This window comes from Fundulus heteroclitus, chromosome 12, assembly GCF_011125445.2.
Source record: "Fundulus heteroclitus isolate FHET01 chromosome 12, MU-UCD_Fhet_4.1, whole genome shotgun sequence".
Taxonomy (NCBI): Eukaryota; Metazoa; Chordata; class Actinopteri; order Cyprinodontiformes; family Fundulidae; genus Fundulus; species Fundulus heteroclitus.
In genome coordinates, this window is record NC_046372.1 from 30,066,443 (window position 1) to 30,091,424 (window position 24,982).

General features: G+C 38.9%; 1 long non-coding RNA gene across 1 annotated transcript; it reads left to right on the forward strand.

The window, feature by feature from the left end:
• Window positions 1-12,197: 12,197 nt before the first annotated feature.
• Window positions 12,198-19,096, forward strand: LOC118564950. The gene is made up of 2 exons (XR_004932101.1): window positions 12,198-12,748; window positions 17,021-19,096. It is a non-coding gene; the product is annotated as an uncharacterized LOC118564950 (long non-coding RNA).
• The last annotated feature ends 5,886 nt before the right edge of the window (window positions 19,097-24,982 follow it).

A 24,982-nucleotide genomic window follows, 5' to 3' on the forward strand; every position in this document is an offset into this window, starting at 1 on the left:
AACACAAAGGTGGACTCTAGGTAATAATCACATGAATTCTTATAGTAAGTGGTTGCACTAGGTCGTATTTAAGTATGCCAGAGTAAAGGTGCCTGAATATGCAGATCTGCGTGCTGGTATTTAACTGAAAATCCAAAAATAAAATGAACGTACCTATTAAGGCAGTGTACATTGCATGCATTGTGTCACTATATTCTTTTGCCTTACATTTTAAATAATTTTACTACAACAATCAAATTTAGTAACTGAACTTTTTGTCTTTGGTCTGTACAACTGTTCTTTACTTTTTTACACTGTGGACTTAATTTAGAGCATGAAGTTAAAGGGCCAGCCAGGTCCCTGCCTTCAGGGTTTTTACATCAGCTCCAACAAAGAGCCGTGCAAACCACTGGGAAATGTTTCATTGGTCATGACACATTATGCAGCTGAGTGAGAGTCGCATTAAACTTTTCACTTACTCCATCACCGCTTTTATGTTAATGTCCTGTATGCTTGCTGACCAATCTGCAATCATGCTTCCACTGGAGACGTTAGAAACTCCGACTGTTTCCTCCAATTAGGGTAATTCCTTGGGTGTTTGAGATATGAAAATAAATGGTCCTCTGTTCCAGGAGTCCCGACATGTATATTTGTAGTTCATGCTGGCTCTGGAACTGTGACCCTCACAGTTGATGAGGAAAAAACAAGCACTTCATTGATTTACTTTCTTCTTTTATTAAACTAAACATAGTTTTAGCAGTGGAAATGATGTGAAAATTCGACTCCCTGAAATATTGGTTTGATGAGTGATGAGTGATAAGAATTGCTTTGACTGACATTTATTTCCTTTTCTAGTTCAAAAACCAATAAACATCTACCTAAACCTTTTTATCCTTACAATGGTCTGCTTTTGAATGTAACATTTTAGGATAAATTAAGGCTTTTTGTTGAAAGAATTTGGAATAATTAATCAAAAGTTTGGTTTTGCATATATTTGAAAGTTTGAAACAAAGACTTATACTTCAGATACGTTACAGTGTTGGCGCCCTCGGTAAAGAAGAATAACATTAATTTGTGTTATTTTACATTTAGTCCTGGGGGGAATATTACAATTTAAGAAGTCATATATTCACATTTATTTGTGCACTGTAAAAAGACAGCCAGCTGAACTCAAAATTGAAAGGCAATAAACTTCAGGAATATTTTAAGTTTAGGACTTCAAATTAGCTATTTAAGTTTTGAGTTTGACACACTTTTAATTTTATGTTTTTATAACTTTTTTAAATTTATATGAAAGTAGCAGTGACTAATGTACAAACTATGAATCTGCAAATTTGCCCTATTGTCCTTCAGTGGAGAAAGTTGTCATCTGCATCATAACCCAGCGCTGTTTATTGCATGGACATTAACAGTCTGACTTTTGAACCAGCAACCTTTTGCAGCAAATTACCTACTCTTTAATGACTAGACCACCATCTACCAGCTACAAATCAGACCTCTGGTAACTTAAGTTGTATAACTTTAAACTTAATAAATAAATGAGAGGCTGTATTGTCATTGTACAGAAAGTACAACAAAATTTAGTTTGGCAGCAATTTTAATTGTTAAAATTGAACAATAAAAGAACACGCAGCCTCAAACTCAAAAGCCGACTCCAAAAGTAGTTTTTCCTACATATCATAACAAAAGCATGAAAGCTAGCAGAACTTTCACTGGTTGAAATAACCTATTAACTTCACTTAATAACATTAACACCTCACTTAATAATGTTAACGATTACAACTCCCTTAGTTTTCCAAGCTGACTTAAATTAATGTCCCTATATGTTACATTTACTTTTTCAGGTATTCACAACTGAAAATAATTTTTCCCCCCAAATAAAGGATGTTGTTGTTTTTTACAGTCTACAATTATTGTAAAGCCCCCTCTTTGCAAAAACGGTCAAACATTTTTAAAAGATGTAGTGTTTCATAATGCCATGTGCTCTATTAAGGTTCTCGAGGCCTTTGGAATAAAAACAGTCCCACGGTATCCCTGATCCTCATACCTAAAACTGTGCATGAGGGTTTGTATTCTAAAACCTCAACCATCATCTGACCAAAACACACAGTTCCATTTAATGTCCAAGTTGTGCTTCCAAAAGCAGCCAGTTGGCATACAGATACCATTCAATGTTTGTTATGAAGTTCTTTAACAGTGATCATCCACACTTTTGAAGAGTGACTAAGAAAACTAGGCCCCTGTGTCACATCATATGTACTGCAAGGTGACAAGAAGTAAAGGATTAATAATTAGATGTTCCTAGCAAATTCAACCTATAAAACCAGACAGTTCAATAAAAAGGCTTTGGTTATGTTTAGTTTTCCCCTAATTGGTAGGGATACCAGAAATTCTAGAAAAACCTTTATTTCTTAATGATCTTTGATCCCATCCCATAAAATGTAGATTAAAGGTTAGATATTTCTTTTCCCAAAGCTCTCTGAAGTTATTTATTTAATGGTATTATAATGTTGTTCAAAATGTATGCTTGATATTCATTTTCAGAACAGTATTATCTGATCAGTGAATTATTTAGGCATAAAGAGGCATCTTAAGTCAAGGGATGACTGGGCGCTATGTCTGAAATTGAATATTAAGACACTTCAGCTTCCTGTTACAAGGATACAAGTTGTTACTTTTGATCAGTAAATCTAGTCTTGAGAATATCGTATTTCAACACCATCTGTTCTTCAAATAGATGTTAATAGAAAGCCTTGCATATAATCCTGTTGATGATCACCTGAGATTTATGGCATGTTGTAGATCATTGCTGGATTTTCCCTATTTATAGAAACATTACTGCTCATGTATTGCAGAATCTAATGCCTGACATTTCTATATATATATATATATATATATATATATATATATATATATATATATATATATATATATATATATATATATATATATATATGGTGTTGACAAAATATGTACAGAAAATGTAGGCAACGACAACGGCCATGGACAGTACAGAGTCTTATATCCACTGTGTTAATAATTTAGATTATTATTGGATGACGCATGTAGTAGTGGTGTAATGAGAGGTTCGTAGAAACAGATGGCACATTCAAAAGATGCTACATTTGGTCAGTTGATCTCAACTGCTTTTGATCATGCTCTCCCTTCACTTTGTCACATGTGAAAACACAGCATTTGTTATCAATCTTTTTTTTTCTTAGGGAAAAATGTTCACTAGGGTCAGCCAGGGGACATGGCGAGATCCAAAGTGTGAGAGAGGGAAGAAAAAAAGCAGACAAGTGGAAGAGAAGGAGATTAGGAGGAAAATAAATGTACCACAGACAAGAGAGCTTTATTAATAGGATTATGGGATCACAGATTTTGATATCTCATTGGCTCTAAAAGGGAGTGAACATGTTGAAGAATCCTTAAAAGCAAGGGAAAGGAGTACAAAACATGTTAACAATAATTTACCAAATTTGTATCTTTAGGGGGTAAAAACTGGTTGTCTTGATTTTTTTTTTGCAAATCGCAGGCAAGCTGTCTCTGGAATGCAACTGCCTCACGCTGTTACACAGTTTATTCAAAACATGCTTCTTTTGTGATTTTTATTATTTTGCGGTTGTGCAGGAGTTTACATCATAGGTTGGCAGCCCAAATTATTTTAATAACAGAAAATGCTGTCGCTTATACCGCTTCATAAAGTTATGTTTATTGATTCCTCATAGGGAGTGTCAAGCTGTGACGAATCACTAAAGTTAGACCGTAAAAGAGGCCACCACCTTTAATAGGGAGGGGAGGTGCAGGCTCATTACTAAATGTAGCAGTTAAAATCATTCAAACACTTTAGCAAGGCAAAGTAAATCATATACCTATCATTTTACCACTCATTTTATGATAGCTATAGTTCTCTCAAAGAAAAATTATATTGCTATTTTTAATGCCCTTTTTCCCTGGATCATTAAGCACAAACATAGGCTGAGTGTTAGAAAGATGTAAACCATTAGAGAAAGAGAGACCGTAAAACAAAGCAAAGCCAACCTTTTCTTTCCCCGTGTTTTTTACTTTTATTTACACAATTTTAGAGTCACTGTCAACACATTTATTGAGCTGTATTTTCAATCTGGGTGCAAAGAACAAATAAAAAAAAAACAACGAAAGATTTTCTCTGCAGGGCATAAATGAAACTGGCAAATCAATGTAAAATAAATGACAAGAGCAGGTGTTGCATAAACCGTTTCTGAAAACAAACGTGCAAGGTCAGAGGGAGAAAAACTTGGTCATAATCATGTCGGTGCCGTGTGTATCTCAGTGTTTCTTGTGGTGCCTTGTAAAATAATTCTACTCCTTGAACTTTTTGTCAAATTCAAATGCCAGTGCATAGGTACAGACACAACTTGTTGCTTAACTAAAGTGGAAGGAGCAGGGTGCACAGTTTTTAAAGAAGAAATTTGAAAAACGTGATGTTGACTTGAATTCAGACATCTTTACTATGATACTTCAACATAAAACCAGAAGACACCAATTACCTTCATAAGGCACCAAATTATTAAATACCAATGACAGCATCATTCAACCCCAGTATAAATGCTGATGTTCTTTGAAGGATGCAGATTAGTCTGAGGAACATTAATGAACAAACAGCATCATGAAGGCCAAAGGACACAGCAGACAGGTCAGGGATAAAGGCTTTGGAGATTTTTAAAGCAGAGTCAGATTAATGAACAACATCCCACGATTTGAACATCTCATGCAGCAAAGTGTGGTATGTCATGACTGCGAACTTACTAAGATACGGCCACCTATGCTGACCGACCGGAAAGAGCATCAATGAAAGAAACAACCAACAGAACCATGGAAACGCTGAAAGGAGCTGCAGGGATCCAGAGTTTAGGTGAACTCATCTTTTGACAGGATTATTTTTAGTAATGCACTTCAAAATTAACGCTTTTATGGAAGACTGGCAAGAAAAAAAGCTATTGTTGAATGAAATCCATTAGTTCTGTTCACATTTTGCCACAAGCCATGTGGGGTAAACCGTAAATATTTCAATGTAGGTTTTGGTCAGATGAGACCAAAGAGAATTTTTGCACTATAAAAATCTCTCAGACAAAATAGCACAGGACATCCCCTTAAGCACACCACCCCCAATGATGAAACACCATGATGGCAGTATCATGCTGCTGGCATGTTTTTCCTTCACTAGAACAGAGAGGCTGGTCGATAGAAAGATTGATGGTGCCAAATACAAGGCTGTTCTACAAGACATCTGTTGGAGGCTGTACAGATCTGAGATGAGGTGCAGGTTCACGTTGCATGAGAGCGACCTTTATCGGACAGCTAAAATTACAATGACGTGGTTTAGATCAAAGCGTATTCATGTGACTGGGTCTAAGTTTAGCAGAGATTCCTCAGCAAGATTTGAAAAATAATTTTCACAGATACCACACATGCTGTTCGACTGAACTGAGCTATTTTCCAAAGAAGAATAGGCAAAAAAAAACTTCTAGGTCTAAGATGCTGAAAGCTGTGGTACAACCTGGGGACTTTCGGGGGTTATTGCAGTAAAAAAATGGTTCTATTGTACAGAGCATTGACACAGGAGGGGCTCAATACAAATGGACACTACACTGTTGTGATTTGTATGGTACATAAAAGAAAAAAAAAGGAAAACCATGATAAATTATGAAAACATCCAAGGGGTGTGAATACTTTTTCAAGGCACTATAGGTTTGGCAGTGTCTTTACTGCAGTCAATGTTTTGTCCTCCTTTTGCTTTTGAACTTGTGGATGTCGGGTATCCATTTCGGTTCGCCCTCTAATGTAAAAGATCAGCCATCCGAATAAACCACCACATCGTGTTGCCACTAATTTTCCTTAGGTTCCTAAAAACCAAGCCTTTATGTCTTTTCTTGTACGAATTTAGTTACAGTTGTCTGCTGTGCTATCTCATTGTCGTATTAGGTTTCCCACGGCGGGGCTGATAGTTTTACAGCAGCTTTCTTGCCGTCTCTCGTCTGACTTGGAATACTTCCAAAAACTCTTAACATGGCAAAGATTAAGTCTTAAGATCTGAGACTCCTGTTAGAATGGATTGCATTCTAAATTACATCAGCACAAACTCTAGAGAGATCTTTCTACAGCATTTTACTGTGTTAAATTTGGATTCTTACAGGCTATTTAGATGATAAACATTGAAAATCAGAAATCGTTTAGTGCACATCTTTTTTTTTTTTAGTGGATGGAGGGGGGTTGTGGAAAAAGGTTGGGATTTGGAATGCCTCGATTTGATGAGCTTTGACAGTAACGCAGCCGCATTGGCAAATAAGGCAGATTTCTGTGACACCCCTTCCATGGGGCTATGGTTATAGTTATGCTTCTGCTTCGATCATTAGAGGAGACTTCTAAGAGAGACAAGTGCGAGTGAGTAATGGCAAGCTTGCATAAACATGTCAGGGAGCAGAAAAGTTCTCATGTCAGCGAGGTATTTTACTCGCAGCGACTGGCATACTTTTAGCTGTTTAACTAGCATAATCTCCGATGCTAGAATCTCCCCCGTTCTTCCACTTTACAGTGTTGGCTTCTAACGCAATAAGAATGTGACAATCGCATTTTGAATCCCTTTCGCATTTGCTTTCTCCCGCAGCCAGCTTGATAGCCAGCCATGTTTGTTTTTTTCCTTCCTCTTCCTCTATGCGTGTTTCTCTGCAGGCACGGCTTTGGAAGTAGTGATGAATGAGTGGAAGTTGACTCATTATTAAAGGTGGGAGATGATTAATAAGGACCATGTGTGTTTTCCTCTATAGTGTAAATAAAATATATCATTCACGTAATGCAGGGCTGAGCTCGTGGAGTGATTTATGGCGTGTTAAAATGCAAAAAGAGCCAAAGGCTGAAGCCCTCTCAGACATGCTGCCATGACAGTGGCCTACCCCCGCTGCTTTAACATGACTTAGAGATCTCACACCGCTCTCGCTATCGCTCTCTGTTTCCTTATCTCAATTTGCAACCAGACTGGATTTATTTGTCTCAGACTTTCAACAGAGTTCCTGAGACTGTTCCGAGGTCATTGAGAACGAATACAAATGAGACCTCCAGGAACCTTGTGCTTCAGAGTCTGGATAAATTACATTTGGGTGTTTGTCACTGATAAAATAGGCAAGCTGAAACCTCAAGAACCAAATGTTTTGTTTTGTTTAAATTATTGATTGTCAAGAGAGGGCCACCGTTAGAGGAACTTTACTTTATGCACATGAATAAAACACAGAACCCAAATCATCAAATGTTGTTTTCTTTTCCCAGGAATCCTTGGCTTTAGAGGGGAGCCACTCTTAAACCTTGGTGTCCAGACGAAGATGCATTGGTGGTGCCAGTCTGTTTGGCAGACGGCCACCACTCCACACCCAAGCTATCGATCCGCTCAGGACCTCCCCATATTTGTCAACTTCAAATCCTGATGGAATGTCTCTGTTTAAATGTTTGAAGTTAAACTTCCAACAAGACACATCTTCTATGGATTATCTCATCATCAATCTCTGTGTCTGTAGAGTTTTTTTTTAGGGAAGAATTTGCTTTCATCTCCTTTATTTGACCTTTAAAATCATATGTTGTGCCATGAATCTATTTTACAATTTAAATAATTCACCTAGTATGCTACCTACAGCGCTTCACAAAAAGTATTGATACCTCTTGAAACTTTTTTTTTCAAAATTCAGTCACTTTAAACACAAGCCACATTTTTTTATTTTATATGATATTATAACCCAAATTAGTACAAAACTGTCAAGGACAATAATCCCTGATTTTAAAAGGTATACAAAAAAAAAAATTACACATCACTTTTATTCTGCCCCACTCACTTTTAAACGCCTAAATAAAAAACCAATGCAACCAGTTTCCTTCACAAGACGCCTGATTAGTAAATGGATACTACCTGTCCGTGCTTTATGACAACATAACACAACAGACAAGTCAGGAAAACGTTTTGGAGAAGTTTAAAGCAGAGGTGTGTTAGAAAGCAGTATTGCAAGTTTTAACAATCTCATATAGCACCACTTCCCAAAGTGGGGGTCGGGACCACCTGGGGGGTTGCGGGGTGGTATGATTTGATGCTGATGTGCTAAAAAGATCCAGCATTTCCTTATTTGTGAAACCGATACCAAAGTATAACTTTACAAGATGTTCAACGCTCCTCATTTTACCATGGGGGAGGGCTGCACTTTTTAAGAGTTCTTATAAAAATACTACTTTAGTCTATTATGACTTTATCCTCATAATTCCCACCCATCTAAAGGGGGTCACCAGTCTCTGGCACTGTTATTTTGGGGGTAGTAGGCTGAAAAGTTTGGGAAGCCCTGTCATAGAGCACTGTTCAGTCCATCTTCAGAAAACCAACTATGGGAAAATTGCAATTCTACAAAGATATGGCCTTCCACCTAGACTGAAAGGCAGCCAAGAGGCCCCGCAGTTACTCTGGAGGTGCTGCGGAGAGCCGCAGCTCAGGTACATGAATCCATCTACAGGACAAGCATGAGTCATGCATTCAACAAATCGGCTCTTCATGGAGGGGAAAAGGTGGTCTGGTCAGATGAGACTATATCTGGACTTTTGAACCTACAAAAAGTCCAGATGTGGACAGACTAAACCTGTAAAATGAATCCTGAATGCACCATCACAACCTGGTGGTGGCAGCATCCTGCTCTGGTCATGACTTTATTTAACATAGACAGGGAATGTGGCCACTGTTGATAGGATGATAAATTAAGCTAAATACAGTCAACGTTTTAAAAGAAAATTCACAAATGTGCACTGTACATTATGCGTACTGAGTGGTGTTCACAAAATTTATAGTTCAAGGGGTGTGTTACATTTTTTTAAGTTGCTGTACAGCCGATCTCTAGAGAATGAAGTAAACAAAAAGCTTATTCATGGATTATTTTTCTTCTTGAATCATGTCAGGGATTGTATGCAGTTGATCTAAGAACTCTGCTTTCACTTACAATTTTGGTATTTCTGGTTTATACTGTTTTCCTTGCTTTCAGGCATTGGCATGGTACTCTTCTTTAACTTTATTACTAAGTGGTATCAGCGGTTAACCTGTGCTAGAACAGAAAAGCAGACATCATATACAAGTTTTACAGCTGTGAATAATGATCCCTCAAAGAAAAAAAGGAGCTCGCACGGATGCATGAGCGTTTCCCTGGCACCTTCGAAATGATGTCCTATTTGAAGATAACTCTACCCCATTCTTGTTTCCTCTGCCATTTCTTAATTTATAGTTAAAAATAAAACAAGTCTAATTAGGTCAAAAAAATTAGAGAAATGAAAGAGGCATGTTTTTCTAGTTCTGTATTATTTGAATTAACTGCAGCCTCTGTTACATTAAATCGTTCCATAAACATGTGAGTTTCTGCATGTGTGAGGCGAGTCTCCCAAAACAGACCATGGCCAAGACAATGTGTGTTTTTGACATAAAACAAATAACAATGGAACCTTGAGTAGCTCCATGATTCAGTATCCTGCCCATTCCCCATAGTTCCTGACCTGAGGGAAGGATCTGTCTTTCTTTTGGCAGCCTCCACAACCACCCCCCTCCTCACTGCAGTTATCATCGCTTCATCTGAAATAGGAAAATAGGGGCACTCGCTGCGGCTGTTTTTGGGTTAGAGCTATTTCTCTAAATTTCTTTTTTCAAGTCAAGCCCTTCCAGGCCTGCTGATGGCAGCTGTGTTTTCTGCTGTTCACTGGGGGCATGCCCTGGTTTCATGTGTGCTGTTGTGGTGGTGGAGGTGAAGAGGAGAGAGCGTGCGGCAGGGGGGGGGGGAGAAAGATGGAGGAGGAGAATAGACCCACTCCCGTTGTGCCACTCTGCCCCAGCCTCAGCCAGGGTGACACACTTACCAGCCAACATTCTGCCACCTTGCACTGACACGGCAGGAAAAGCCGCGCTCCTGCTTTGAATGGGGGCACCGGGTGCAGAGCCTGGGATCTGTTGGAGGAGACTCCTAAATCAGGCTGCAATGGGAGATGGATGGTAATGTGCTGTCTCAGTGCCTTAAACTACAGTTAGACCCATGGATTCTTGCTGAGAGAGGCTACAAAGCGCCGGCTCCCTCATATGCTTTGTTTACACAGCCAGTGGAGTGGGACTACTTTACCTGGACCCTCTGAGTTCACTCACACAAATCCCCCCAATATGTTCAAGTGAACATAAGGAGCTTAGCCCAGAGAAGGCAATTCAGTCTGCTCTTCCAGCCGTTTTCTGGAAGTGACAAATTAGAGATGTTAAACAGCCTGGTTTGGGTATTACAACTAAAGAAGCATTTTGGTGAGGGTTATGTACAAAGCATTATTACTATGTTCAGTGACGCTTTAAGCTTAGGCTTAAGTTCAAGCATTAACTACATTTTATATACTCAAGAGGAGCTGATAGCATAGAAAAACATCCTGTACATGGGTTGCAAGCCATTAAACCCACATGTAACATAATTTCTAGACATCTAGGCACATACATTATAAGACATTCTATATTTATTTGTCATTATCATATAATATTGACAAACTTAAACAGCTTTGCAGTCGTCTACATCATATACTTGCTCTTAGCCCAAAGTCACTTCTCTTATTTGTGCGAGTGGTTCTTAAAACTTTTTATAAAAGGCACTATCTCAGTAATTTCAGAGGTTTTTAAGACCCATCACAAGTATAGACATTCAAAACACTGCCGCAAAACTGGAGTTGGACTTTTTTCAGTGTGAGGTGCTTTCAGTTTGCGGCGTTATATCATCAAAAACTAAATAAAGAAACAAACATCAAATGACACTGCATGAGGTTGAATAATTTAAGTAGGTATCCACAATCCTTAAAACCTAAGATTCAGTTCATTTTATTGGGATTTCATGTGCCAACCCACAGTAGTGCCTAAATCTGCTAAATGGAGGAAAGGCTGATGTAGTTAGAGAAAGTGCTGGAGTGACCAGAGGGAGCTTTCTTCTTACTATATACTTTTACTCTTTGTTATTTCCGTTACTTTAGAAAGAACAGATTAAGAGAAAGGTATAATATTTGGTATAAAGATGAGAAACTACACCAATATATAAATATACATACAATATAAATACCAGTGAATAATCTTATAGATAACTTCATTAACCACTGATAATCAATACGTTAGAATGTTTTTGCATCAATAGGAATGAAAAGTGCATCATCATATTAAGCTATAATTACTCTAATTCCCCTTAATAAAATCCAGTACAACTTCTTGCATTCAAGTGCCAGCTATTTAAACAAAATAAGCAAAGGCTTGGGTTTGAGACAGGACAAGAACATATTTTAAAAACTCAATGGGTGCACAACTGCCCTTTATGAACATGTGATTTCAGTGTTTGAAAATGTGCAGAAACATGTATTGTTTATATTGCAGCTAGCTGTGTGAATATCATTTGAGTATATAAGTTGGCAAATTCTACTTGTTCTTCAACTTGGAACTGGAAAATAGGCTTCTTGTTATGTTATTCCCAGATCCAAGCTCTGGCTTCAGAGGTAAATGGGACATAGTATAAGTACACAGCAGCACTCGCCTCTGGTTTACTTCTTTTTCCAAGATGTTTTTCATGAAGTAAAGATGAAAAAGCTTGAATAACTCTTTTGAGCTGTTGATGCTTATTGGCTCTACATCACAGTTAGTTTGTTCCTATTTATCTTTTAAATAATTACAAAACTTCTTCTGATTACCCCTGAAGACAGCATGTGCGCCTTCAGTGGTACTTGTAGTACAGTTTGAGGACTATGTATTTATGTGATTTAGAGCCTAAATCACATAGAAGCACAGTAAGAGCCATGCTTAAGCTAATATACAGCATTTCCATGTAGTGGGTGTAACTGACACCAATCCCAGTGGGGCAATTACAAGAAATTAATTACCAGCCATTCCTGTATTAATGGTTTATTCCAAAATAAAGCAAGCTAATTTATTCATTTTGACACAGAAAATTGATTCAACAAGGATTATAAAAAGCTATTTGCTAAACAAAATGGAAGGAAGGAAGGGAAAATGAAGTAGGGGTTAAAAAAAGAAAACATGGTAAATCCTCCAAAAAGCTGTAATTAGCAGATGATAATGTCGGCGCTAGCAGTGTGCCTCCCCAACACTGACTGTTAAGTATTTGACTGGGATTTAACAAGCGGTTTTACTGTGTCCTTAGGTTTCCCTTCCTGTTTGGGCCGTGCCGAAAACCAGCCACTGCCAGAAAAGGAGAGAAATCTCTCCGGACAGAAGGGATGATAAGGAGGAGGGTGATGTCCTGTGGGGTTGGACCTTAAGGGTGAGAAGAGAAAATGGGTGCGTTGTTAGGGAGTATGAGTAGGAGTGGGAGAGACATGATGTGACAATACAGCCTGAGTTAGGGAGTAAAGTGGGGTGTTGGGAGGGAAAGTGAAAGAGAGAGAGAGAGAAAAAAGCCCTCTGACAGCCTGAGAAACCTTGAGGTGCCATCTGGCGTGTGGGGGCCAAAGGACAGGGCTCGGCGACCTTTGACCCATATCCTCCTTTTAACAAACATCCCGGTGCTACAGATTTATGGGCTGCTTAGGAGCAATAACTGTCTGAGGCATGTGGAGGAAGCAAGCTGCGTTCCTCTGTCTTTCAGGTGACTAGACACCAGAAATGATTCCAAACGCTGAGACGTTGTGTCTCACTTGTGAGTTTAACCCGAGAGCGTGTCAGACAACACGGGGTGCAGAGAGGAAGAGTGAACGACATGCTCAGGTGGGACTTTTCTCCTTCTGAAGCTATTAACTTTTCCCAGGATGCTAGAATATTTTTGGAAATAATTTCCATCATTATTTCAGGACAAGTGTACAGTTGCATCTAGCTTAGCTTCTACTTGCCTTGTCTCTTTTAATATTAATAGTGTGTTTCTGCAGAGGGGTTGATAGAGAAGCTATTATTGCTATTCTTGAAATATAAATACATGTAAAATGACTTAATTTACCAGTCAAACAGTTGTGCAAAATAGCCGAACTTTAGACTATCTACATGGACGTCATATCAGAACTGCAAATTTTTTATTTTGGATTTTTTCTGGACTAGGCCTTTCTAACTAAGGTGCTTTGATCTGAACCATTCCACGGTATTTTACGCTGTAGCTTTAGGGTTGTTAACCTCCAGGAAGGTGAACCTCCATCCCAGTTCTTACTGCCTCTGACAGCGTTTCTTCCAGGATATCTCTGTCTTTAGCTCCATCCATCTTTCTATCAATTCTGAATGAAAATATCCCCCACATCAAGAAGCTGCCACAGTCATGTGCCTCTAAAACAATCACAGGCTTTCACAGAACCACTGTATTCATGGTGAGATTAAATTACACAGAGGTGGACTCAATTAGTTAACTGAAGGCAACTGGTTGCATCGGCTTTATTTTAGGGGTACCAGATTAAAAGGGGCTGAATGCATATGTCTTGACACTTTTGTCCCCTAATTTTGGTTGACACATAAAACTGCCCTAAAATATAGAAGTTTGTGATTTTTATATGACAGAATGCAGTAAAAAAAAAAAAAAAAAAAAAACATTTCATGAGCATGAAACATCAGGGACGATTTAGTAAGACAGTTCCGGTTACAAAAAAAAAAAAAAAAAAAATTCACAAATTGCACTTACATCTAAGCATATGCACACAAGTATATACAACAAGAAATATTCATAAACACCCTTTCATTCAGAGAGCTAATAAATGCTTGAAAACAAGTTAAAAAAGAGAAATACTTCACTCATTGAGCCAGCTGTCCTTTACCATTCCATCTGATGGCAATGTTAACTAAGTCTTTAGCTTTATTTCCATTCATTTCAACACTCTCTCACACTTTCTCCTCTTCTTTAGCCTTGTTTTTGAATTTTAAGAGGGGGTGGGCAAGTCTTTACATGGGCTCGGATCTGAATAGACTTTTGTCTCACTCATTTTTTTTGTCCTGACTGTGTGTCAGTTGTTGGAGGCTCTCTGATGCAGGCCAGACTGATTGGTGAGTTAGTATTCAGAGCAACTATGTCACTGTCCAGCAAACAAGTCTACCATGGGGGCTGGTACAGAAAAGATTTCTTTCAGCTTGTAGGTTTAAAGTAATCAACTGGTGGTGAAAGAGTAAAGGGGGGTATACCTAATCTTTTTGTCCCTAACTTCCAAATTAAAAGTTACAGTGTCACCCATACAGTCCCCACTGGAACGTTTATTGACAAAATGTTCAAACTAGCAGCAGCTTGCAAGAAACAAATCAAAAAACAACAATTTGAACAGCAGGGAAAGTGTTTCTTTTTTTTTTTCAAATTAAATACTAAATACCGCTTGTAATGACGAGTGCAGTCTGGAAATTGTCAAACACCAAGTTCTGGCAGCGTTGATGAGGAACCTTGGGCCACCCCTCATATACAAAGGCATCCATTCATTCATTAATATTCTTGGGTTTGCAAGCTGCAGCTGCTTTTTTTAATCCCCCCAAAAATTTTTTAATTCAGTCCAAGTCAGGCAACTATGATAGCCTCGCTGGTATCTTCCAGGACTTAAACATAAAACCAAAACTTGGTGGACTTTGAGGTTTATCCCTATCACACACTGTATGTTTCCAGTGCCAGAGTATGATGGAGCCGCCGCCATGCTTCACAGTAGGCATGGTGTTCTTTTCAACATATGTGTCCTTCTTGAAGGTGCCATGACATCACTGTACAAACCATTTCATGTAGCTGATATTGCTGCATATGTTAATTCTCCAAATAATTTAATTTAAAAAATAATGTCATGTTGTTATTTTGTTGGTCCAAATGTTCCTCCTCAGTAAAACAGTTGGGTAATGATATGCAGCTCTACCTAGTTGACTTCACTCTGATTGGCTACAACCATTTTTGGAAAACCGGTCAAATGCAATCACCCCACACCACTGTCTCCTTCCATCCACACCTCCTTTCTCGGCACAACACTCCATTACAAAGCCATTATGGTTGAAGTGTTTGTATTGCAGGATGTCGGACAGGCGAGGCCAAGCTGACCAAAGCCTTTAACCTGGCGGTGCGATTCAACAAAGTAAGACTGAAGTACAAAGCGAATAGACCACGCTGCGAGCTTCCCACAATAGTCCCAGCTTCATATTCCCACAACACAGGAATATGCAGCTGGGATCCAGTTCTTCACCGTAAAAGAGAGTTTGCGGTGACAGTGGAGAGCGAACTCTCACTGCGGCAGAGAGCTGGCTCTCCCGGGCAGCGACAGGAAAATCATGCAGTTGACAAAGTAGTTTGCCTGGTCAGTTGGTCAACTGGATTTTTCACACCTTCTCTATATTTGACATAATTTAGAAATTAAATGAACATACCGTGAATCACAGCATTGTGGTCGCCACCTTCTATGTTGGTACAGATGTTTTTTATTTTTTTGTTTGTTTTGTCTTTCTGTTTGAAAACCACAACTTGAATTCCCCCACAGGAAACCGTCTTCAGTAAAGTCCCTATAAATTAATTTCAGCCACTCTTCTGTGATCCTCTCGTCCTTTTGGAGTGAGCGGAACCTTCATGCATTTTTTACCACCCTTGGACATATCAGCTCCTCTTTTTAATAACCACTGTGAAGTTAGTTTGAGGTTGATTATGGGATATTTGCGCTCCGCGGCTTCTGTGGTGACAACGTCCTGTTTGAGCCGATACAGGGAGGTTGATGTGGGGCTAATCGTTACTCCGTCTTCCTCCTCTCAACTTAGACTGCGACTCGACTTGGGGAGGAGGTTAGGGGGGAAGGGGAGGTTAAAGGCTGTTTGTTGGTTGCTGTGCCCCGATTGGAGAATATGAATTACGTAGAAAGAAATCCTACGTAAAAATAAAACCAGTTTTTTTTAGCAAATTACCAAAGCCATTCCTTTGGTATTCACTTTACACAATAACACGGCCTCATCAGTGGACAACAGACCATATTATGCCCCCAAAACATCAGAAAAAATTAATTTGTTGTCATGGCCCCTTTACCATACAAACTCCGCTCAGAAAGAGGGGCACCATCCTCCAGTTGCAGGGCACCATCATTTTTACAATTAATGCCAGAAGTTCACACCGGATGTTTTGGACATTATGATATGTGGAGACAGAGAGAAAGATAAAAAAATCTAAATCTAAGGTCAGTAGAATGTAATACCTAAACCTAACGTAACACCTGTGGTTTATCCCCTACCCTAATTATCCCTAATACATATTCATTAACTTCCTGTTGGAACCGACTTCTCGCAATTTTTGTGAATTACTTGTTCCTTCTTCTTTTTTTCTTTTGTTGTAGTAGATCAGGTATATCAAAACAATACATATTTTTGGAGTAACTTTTGGCAATTTTGTTAGTCTTCCAGTGTGTCCTCTCAGCATTGATTACAAAAATGGCGGTGCCCTGTGACTGTACTCTAGTTCAGAAAGGGTCTCAGCGTAAGGCTACAGTGCTAACAACTGTTATGTAATCAGCAGTGATGTCTCCTCAGAACCTTTTGGACAATTCTCTCTGCTTGGCCATTTTTTAGATATGGAATGTAATGTTCCCAACAACAGCCAAACTATTAAAAGTTGTCTATCTCAAATACACCTAGGGCAGCTATAAAAGCCTTTGACTGGGCTCATCAGATGTTGCTGAGACCATTGGTTTGCAAATGTGCTCTACGGAAGGCATTTGTTCAGAGGATTGTATCATTTTGAGACTGCATTGAAAGTTCTGTTGAAAGGGAATAAAATATTTTAATAATGAGTTATTTAACTATTTAAACTATTCTTAAGTGAGATATTTGATGCAAACACCTGAACGTTTTTTTATTTAATATTGGTAATGAACCTAATATGCAGAGATTTGAATAGTCTAAAATACAATTGTACAAAGCCTTAGAGCCGTTTTGAGGACTAACATATTACGCTTTTTGAACAATGCCTGCAACAAAATGACTTAGATGCCAAAGATTTCCCTAGACAAGCCAAGTATCTGTCATAAATGCCACTCTACTTCACCCATTCTCTGCTTTCTCTTCATGCAGCATGTTGACATCATGGATGCTAATTCTGCATGGCGCTGGTGACCTCTCATAGAAGGCGGCCCAGAATTCCAGAAATTTACTCCTTTCGGGAAGCGGCAGGATCAGTAATGCTAACTATGTGTAGCATTCCTGGGAAGATTGTACCACAGCCGGAATGCCCTCATATTAATGCTCTCTATTTCAGCGGTATGTCTCAATCGAGGGCTGCAACAACCCAATGCCCGCATTGTTTCCAGACCTCTTTTGTGAGGGAGTCAGGGGGGGAAAAAAATCATTTAGTTTCTACAAGCATGAAAAGATTTTATTGAAGCGCAGAGTGAAAGTGTACCACTGTTGTGGTCGTGGAGCAAGGGCAAAATGTTCGCTGCCTGCAAAAAAAATGCCCTCACTCAGCGGTGCCATTCCAAAACCAAACCCGTTCTCTTTCACTGAGGTCGGGCAGCGTCATAGCAACAGAGGGAGAGATGCATAAAAGATGACTTCAGAGGCAACACTTTGACATGCACTTCCACAACCAGACACACGATGGGCTGCTTTCAACCAAACTCAGGTCAACTGAGACTGTTCTGTCCAAGCACTAGATGTTATGCCACTCTTTGTTTATGAAAAACACATTTGAACGTAATTAAATTATTGTATTTAAAACACATTACTTTTTGGGATGCAAAGAGAGAAAAAAAGGACTTGGTGCTTCCTCACTAACCCCTTCAGCCCTTTCTCCATATTTCTCCAAATTCTTAAACATTTAGTTAAATAATTTCCTCCATGGTCAAAGTTGTGTCAATTAAAAGAAAAGAGGAAGTAGTTCTAGTCGTTTACAAAGAACAAAACACATTTTTGTTACCAAAACCTTGGGAACTAAATTCACATTCCCAACTTGAACTTGGTCGTATTTATTCATCATATTCTTTTATGAAATTAAATAAAAAAATATGTCATTGTGATGGATTAGCACCCTGACCACTGCTTATCTTTTTGGTTTGTTTTAATTTTCTCAAAAAGCTGCTCTCCTTAACATGATTTACTGTTTCTGTTGTCAGAAACCAAAATGCAATTGTATTTTTTCAGAAAAGCAGTCCATTAAGTGTAGGTTTTGAACCTGTGCCACTGTCATAGAGAAATGTTAGAAGAGACAGATTTCTGTTTATTCCACTGCTAATCCAGAAGCAGGCTCTCACGCAATAACTTCAAAAGTGGGGTGCCAAAACAAACTGAATAACCTATGAGTTTTGATGGTCAGGGTAGGAGCATTAAATTTGTTTTATTAATGCTGTTCGTTTCATTAATCGTTTGGTTTTATTTGAATGTGTACAGGCTTTCGACAGTGTAACATAAAACCGTATACATGATAAATTAGGAGTGGGTGGAAAAATAAATGTATTTATTCCCACTCCTTCATGCATCAACATCAGCATGCCTTACTATTCTTATCTAAATAGTACAAAGATTAAATATTAGTGAACTACATTTTACATAAAATATTTAGATGTTTGTCTTTCTTATAAATTTTAGTGGTCTTGACATTTAAATAAATATACTCTTGTGTACGGTACTTAACTAAAATAATAAAATAACTATAGCAGCAATATCAACAACCATACCTTGTTTTCTTATTAATTACCTTATTTATTTATTAAACAAATGTTCTACCTATACAATTAGTAGCAAGAGAATAGCAAATATTACTCATTGTATCCCATAATGACCATAATTCTTGTATAAGGATTATAACTGTTTTGTGTTTGGACATTGCTTTAGTTCAGAAAGTTTAAAACTCTTTCTGGTGGAACAGAGAGACATGTTTGTGTCAGTGAAGAGATATTTGTCCACATTCTTTGTAAAGTGCCATTACCTTGGCTATTTTCATTTTATCTGGAAATGAACCTGTTTGAAATGACAAAAAAACTTAAGTGGGATTTACTTATATTATTCTATTTACATGTTGTATGTTTCTTTGTGGCTCAATAATTTGTTTAGATAAATCTGGCCTGTTTTAAAGAATAACAGTTAAAGCTGTTTGCACTTTCATTCATGGTATAAATTTCAGAATTTTTTATCAATAAAACTACTTGGGTATTCTGGTTTATTGCTGTTGTTCTTTTATATAATACTGGTTGGGATGTTTCAGATTTCTTTGAGGTTTTTTTTTTTTCATCTAACTTTTTTTCACAATTTTTTTGTAAAACCATAGAATCCTTCTGAATTTATTATTATTTTTTCTATCTAGACTGCATTTTTAGTTCTTAATCTGATGTAATTTTTTAAGTGTGTTTTTTTAAGTGTGTTTTTTCCCTTTTTGCAAGCAATTTGCAATCTGCTTGTGATATATCATATATTACATGAATTCATAATCCACCTACTGGATTATTTATAATATCTGTGAAAATGTTATCAATTAGGATGCTGGAATAGGATATAATTCCAATGTGTTACAGTGGGGTTTATACTGCGGTGAAAGACATATAATCTAAGTTTTGGGTTCCCACAAAGAGGTATATGTGTGTCAGGTGGGCTGAACTGCACCTGCGTGCACACACCACAGCCATTAAGCCCTGGACTTTGAGGGGATATGTTTTAAGTTACTTCTGCATACAGTAGCTAAAGATTGTAACAAAAAACATGTGCTTACAATGAGCAGTCTCTCATAAATAGTGGGCTTTTAATGATGCTAGGATGAACCAAGCTCACTTAGTCATTAATAATAGCATTCACAAATCACCAAAAATTTAACAACACTCATACAATGGTCATTTGAGTTTTGTTTTGCACAAAATTGTCTACATTGATCCTGTCTTTGAGAGTTAGTGTTCCAGTACACAACTAATTCTACTCAAAACAAATTTCATAAAAATAGTGTAAAATCTACTTTGATGTCCACTTCTCCTGAAAATAGACATGCTTTCTCAAAACAGCACACCTAGGGTTTTTTTTCCGCCTTCCTCTATAGCTCTCAGTGACTTGAATCTCTTTACATGGTAACATTTTTGACATATGTGCTTCTAAATAAATTCAGTTGGAAGTGAAAGAAACCATATATGTATCCCTGTGTATTTAGGGGAAAATGTGCTTACAGTGTCCGCGATAAATGTGTGTATTAGTTTGAGATGACAATCCTACAAGAATGGGATAGGGTGAAAGAAAAAGCAATTGTCCTCTAGGGCCTCAGACACTCATGAAATTAATCTATTATCTTTCTGTGCAGCTGCCATGTACGATACAAGGTGCTTGACAATTCCCCCCTGCCACTGCTACTCCATGACATTTGCCCATTCACTAAGCTCGCTGACACCAACAGGATCTAGGCTTGCTCCCAAATTAAGGCAACGCGGGGGGAAATGAGAGTGGCGGCATCGGCCAGGCAAGAGCCAGAGAGGCGGGATGGATTACCCCTTGTGTTTGAAGACCTGACCTAAGCACCTTGCCCAGGGGCTTTTTATCAGCTGGAGCTGAAAAACACCTTCAGGAGAGAGGCGACATTAAACCCGCAGTCAGTTGTAATGGTCTGACAAGGCTATGCTGTCCTTGCACAACTCTTGACTCCCTCCCCTCCTTCACTACTATCCCTTCTCCTCGTCTCCGCCTCTCTACTGGACTAGGTCTTCTATCTAAAGCTCTGTCTGGTTGGGAATGGGCAGATTTTAAATGCCTGTCGCCCAGTGTCACAGTGGAAGGTGTACACAGGGTGTCCAGTGTCATAGCAAAGGTTGGACCCTGTCAAGGGCAAAATGAATTTGTTGCAGGAAAGAAGGGTTGAGCAAGAGTGAGAGAGCAGTGGAGGGATATATTATGGAGAATGATGAATAACCTGAAGTTTCACAGATACACCACACAGACGAGGCAGGAATAGAGGAGGAGGGGTGAACGCAGGGAGCAAAGAAAGATTGTTAAAGAGGGGTTTGGCCTGGGCGCTGCTGGCTCGGGCTTACGGATAGCAGCTGTCAAAAGAGCAAGGTTTTATTTATTTATTGTTAGTCTGCTTAAAGAGATGGTGAAGGTCAGGCTATGTGTCTGCTCCCCCAGCTTTGTTATGTTAGCTGGACCAATTTATGAAATATGTCTTAACAATGCTGCCGTTCTAATCTGTTTCTCGCCAACGACTTCTCTTTTAGACTCCCTTCTCCTTTTTTGTTATTTGTGTTTGCGAGGTTGCTGCCACAGCTACAGTGACCAAGGTAACCTCATCATTGCAGTGGCTACTGCACGGTAAAAGGAAGAGGTCAGTACAGCATTTCCTCAGAGACGAAAACGGGAGATGTTGTCAGCTGTGGTTCTACGACTACCAAAAAATGTTGAGGTTATATACACCACCAGTGAAAAGTTTGGACTCATTTTTCTCATTTAATTGATTTTCCTCATTTTATGACTTGCTACATTGCAGATACACAGTGCAGTCATCAAAACTCTGAATCAAAAGTATATATAATTATTTATCAAACATAAAATTGTTAAATAACTCCAAACATCTTTTGGAGTTATGTACAATTTAGCGTTTTTAAATACCTCCCCTTATTTAGACTATTGATTATGTCACTCTGGGCCTTCTCTTAATGAGCTTCACGAGGTTAAGGCTGTTTCATACGGCAGGATTTTCGCACGATCTACCCCTTCCGAGAGACGGCGATTAGCAGCGTGTTTCTTAAAATAATCTTAAGAGAAAACCCTGCCGTGTGTTGTGTGTTTAGAGCAATCGGGTCCGCTCGGTGGAACGTCGGGACCGCCCGACTTCAAATTGGGGATATTCAACATGTTGGTTTATCTTGCCCCGATATCCTAGCGTTTGTGGTGTCCCCCAAGGGCAAACAAGCAGGCAGCCTGTTGAATGTGACGTGTAGCCAATCAGAAAGCGAGATGAGGGATTCCCAGAGGGATTCCTTATCATAGTGCAGCAAGCGCTGTCTCTGCTTCTTTAACCAAAGCCTTTTCTTTTTGTCATGTTTCTTCTCTGTCAAAATTAGTCCACAGGCTATTGCCATTATTATTTTTGGTCGTCCATGTTTAATTATTCTGAACTCACGTTTGATCTAGAGAGGATTCTTAAGATTTCTTGTCTGATATCTGAATGATCTGAAGTTAAATCTGTTGGTGTGTGGTGTGTTGAGCTTCCCGTCTGACCGACTGTTCGAACAAACATGTTTTATCTCTAAGAGTATTTATCGTTACGTGTGTTGTCTCTCAGGCTTTGAAAATCGGCTGACTATTTTAAAATCCTGTCATGTGAACCAGCCTTAAGTCACCTGAAATGGTTTTCAAACGGTCTTGAAGGAGTTCCCAGAGGTAAAAATGAAGACAAACCATTATATGACAATACGAGTCCAAGCTTTTGAATGATAGTGTATTAATTGTTAATTTATTTTAAACTGTCTTTGTTATTGAATGTTAGCTATTAGTATAATTAATGTGGTAAGCAGCAGTCTCTATTGGTATTCCTTGTAGAGAGGCTTACATCAACTGTGAGAAGTTTAACAGGATGCCTACTATTTGAAGTCCATCATGATTTATTCCAGCTAGCATCGAATATTCTGAATAGATAAAACATGGCAACCTCACTGTAGTATGTATAGCCTGTTATTTCCTAATCTCCCTCACTGTGCGGTAGCCTGAACGGACATCTGACATCCCTAAATTAAAAATACAATTTCCTTTCAACAAGCTTTCTAGGTATTTTGTGATTAATTTTAAAACTTATTAGTGATGACAAAAATTGTGAACTTTGAGACTTCTTCCCTCAGTAACACAAGATAAGTTACCATAACTATGCAGATGACATAACAACCAAACTGAAATAATTGTTTTTGGACCAAAATTAGGAGTGATAAAATGTCAACACATTGCTTCAGTTATTACACGTAGAAACTCCTGGTCAGGCCCAAAATGTGGGCGTAGAGATGGGCTCAGACCTGAGCCTTCAGAGGCACATACTAAATGAGAGTTACACAGACTCATTATTTAAATCTGAATCAGCTTTATTTGTATGTAACTTTTTAGTGATTTATAGCATTCACAGTGTAATTCATAATCTTCTCTTTTCTATGTGCCCTTGGCCTTTAGGTTTTCCTCTGTGATTTGTGCCTTCTAGAGGTCCTCAGACAACCCTGCACTACAACCACCATGACCGCATCACCCTTTCAGACTGTCAATCTGTATATGTTAAGTCTGCCACGAGCTGGACCCTAATTCATGCTTAAATGCACAGTGCTGTGTTTAAATATGGTGTACAATGTTGAAGAGTATAGGCTTAAAAGATGCTGTTCTTGACACACTTTCCATAGATAGTGTTTGTGGTGCTTTTGCCTCTTGCTTTGTCTCATCTCTTTCTGACTGTTTGCTAAACTAGACCGACTGTGGCCTGCATTGCTGCTTTGCAACCGGGCCCTGCGGCCTTTCTGCTCAGCCACCAAACCACGGCAATGTGACAGGGCCTTCTATCCCTCTGTCCCTCTTGCTAGTAAAAGCTCAGCATATGCACAATTTGGATCTAACCTTGAAGCATATCTGAGTGAACCCTGTAGTTCTGGTTCCATTTTCCCCAATGGTTAAACTAGCATGAAAAGAGGGTAAGAGCATGCCGTTTGGAAAGCGGTCACACATCTGAGTTCAATAAAGTAGAGAGTTGGGTTGTGCACTTTTTCTTCTCATATGTGAACTGAAGTGAGGACGAGTGAAGCACAGGGGGCCGGATTGTTTGTGCTTTTCACGTGGTTTTGTGAAGGGGTGACAGAGTGGAGTTGAAAGCTGACAGGGGGGCAAGTAAACAGATTGCAAAAAAGCAGGGGGAAATGTGCAAAGACCCGTTTGTCTTGGATTGCTCTGGGCCCAACAGTTTACAGACATAAATATAAACAGAGAGTGGGAACAGTCAGTCCTCTGCACTGTAACAAATATGAAGGAAAATGACTCAAAGATGACCCCTTGATTACACAGTTAGGGACAGTTCAACAGAAAGAGCCTATGACTTGAGGATGTTGGTGAGGAAAGACAGAAAATAATAAAAATTTACAACGCAAGCACAAATATTTTGAGATGGGATTGATGTACTGTTTTTGAAGTATGAGCATTTTTAGATTGGAAAGCCTGTAACCATATAATGACATCTACACACATATCAATAGTTGATTATTTGCAAAACTAAGCTGCAATATAATAAGGCTTCTTTTTTATGCTAGTCTTATACAGAGATGCAAAGACAAATTGGTCGGTTTCTGGAATTGGCTGATTTGAAGGCTGACTGGCCCTGATTAGTGAATGACATGCAAAAATCGAAAATACAGCATTTTCTGGTACTGCAAGAACAAAACCGCTTACACTGACAACAACACTCCTTGTAATGTAATCTATTTCTAAAAGAAGGTTAAAAGTCAGCTACGTTTCATGTCAGTTAAGTATGTACAAATACAGTCAAGGGAAGCACAAATGTTGTAAGGACCTGTTTAAAAGGAAACTTTATTTTCAATAGAGTGATGTCAGCTGTTTATTCAGGTTGCCCTAGAGCTAGGTCATTTTGTTTCTTCACAATTTCGTTCTTTTGCATTTTTTACCTTTTTGTACCTGACTTTTGGCCACAGGATGTGAATTTGTGTTCAGCTTCAGGATGTTTCATTGAATTAGTGACTGAACCAGAGTCGACCTGAGCAGATAACAGTAAGTCTGAATGTATTATGGGGTGATTAGGGAGTTCATCCTGCAATTGGCGGGTTGCCTTTTCGATCCGACTGTCTCAGTTGTTGTGTCCTTGGGCAAGACACTTCCCCCGAATTGCCTGCTGGCGGTGGTCAGAGGCCCCGATGGTGCTGGTGTATGGCAGCCTCGCCTCTGTCAGTCTGCCCCAGGGCAGATGTGGCTACAAACATTGCTCACCACCGTCAGGGTGTGAATGGGTGAATGACGGACTGTAGTGTAAAGTGCTTTGGGGTCGTCGGACTAGTTGAAGCGCTATACAAGTACAAGCCGTTTACCATTTTATTA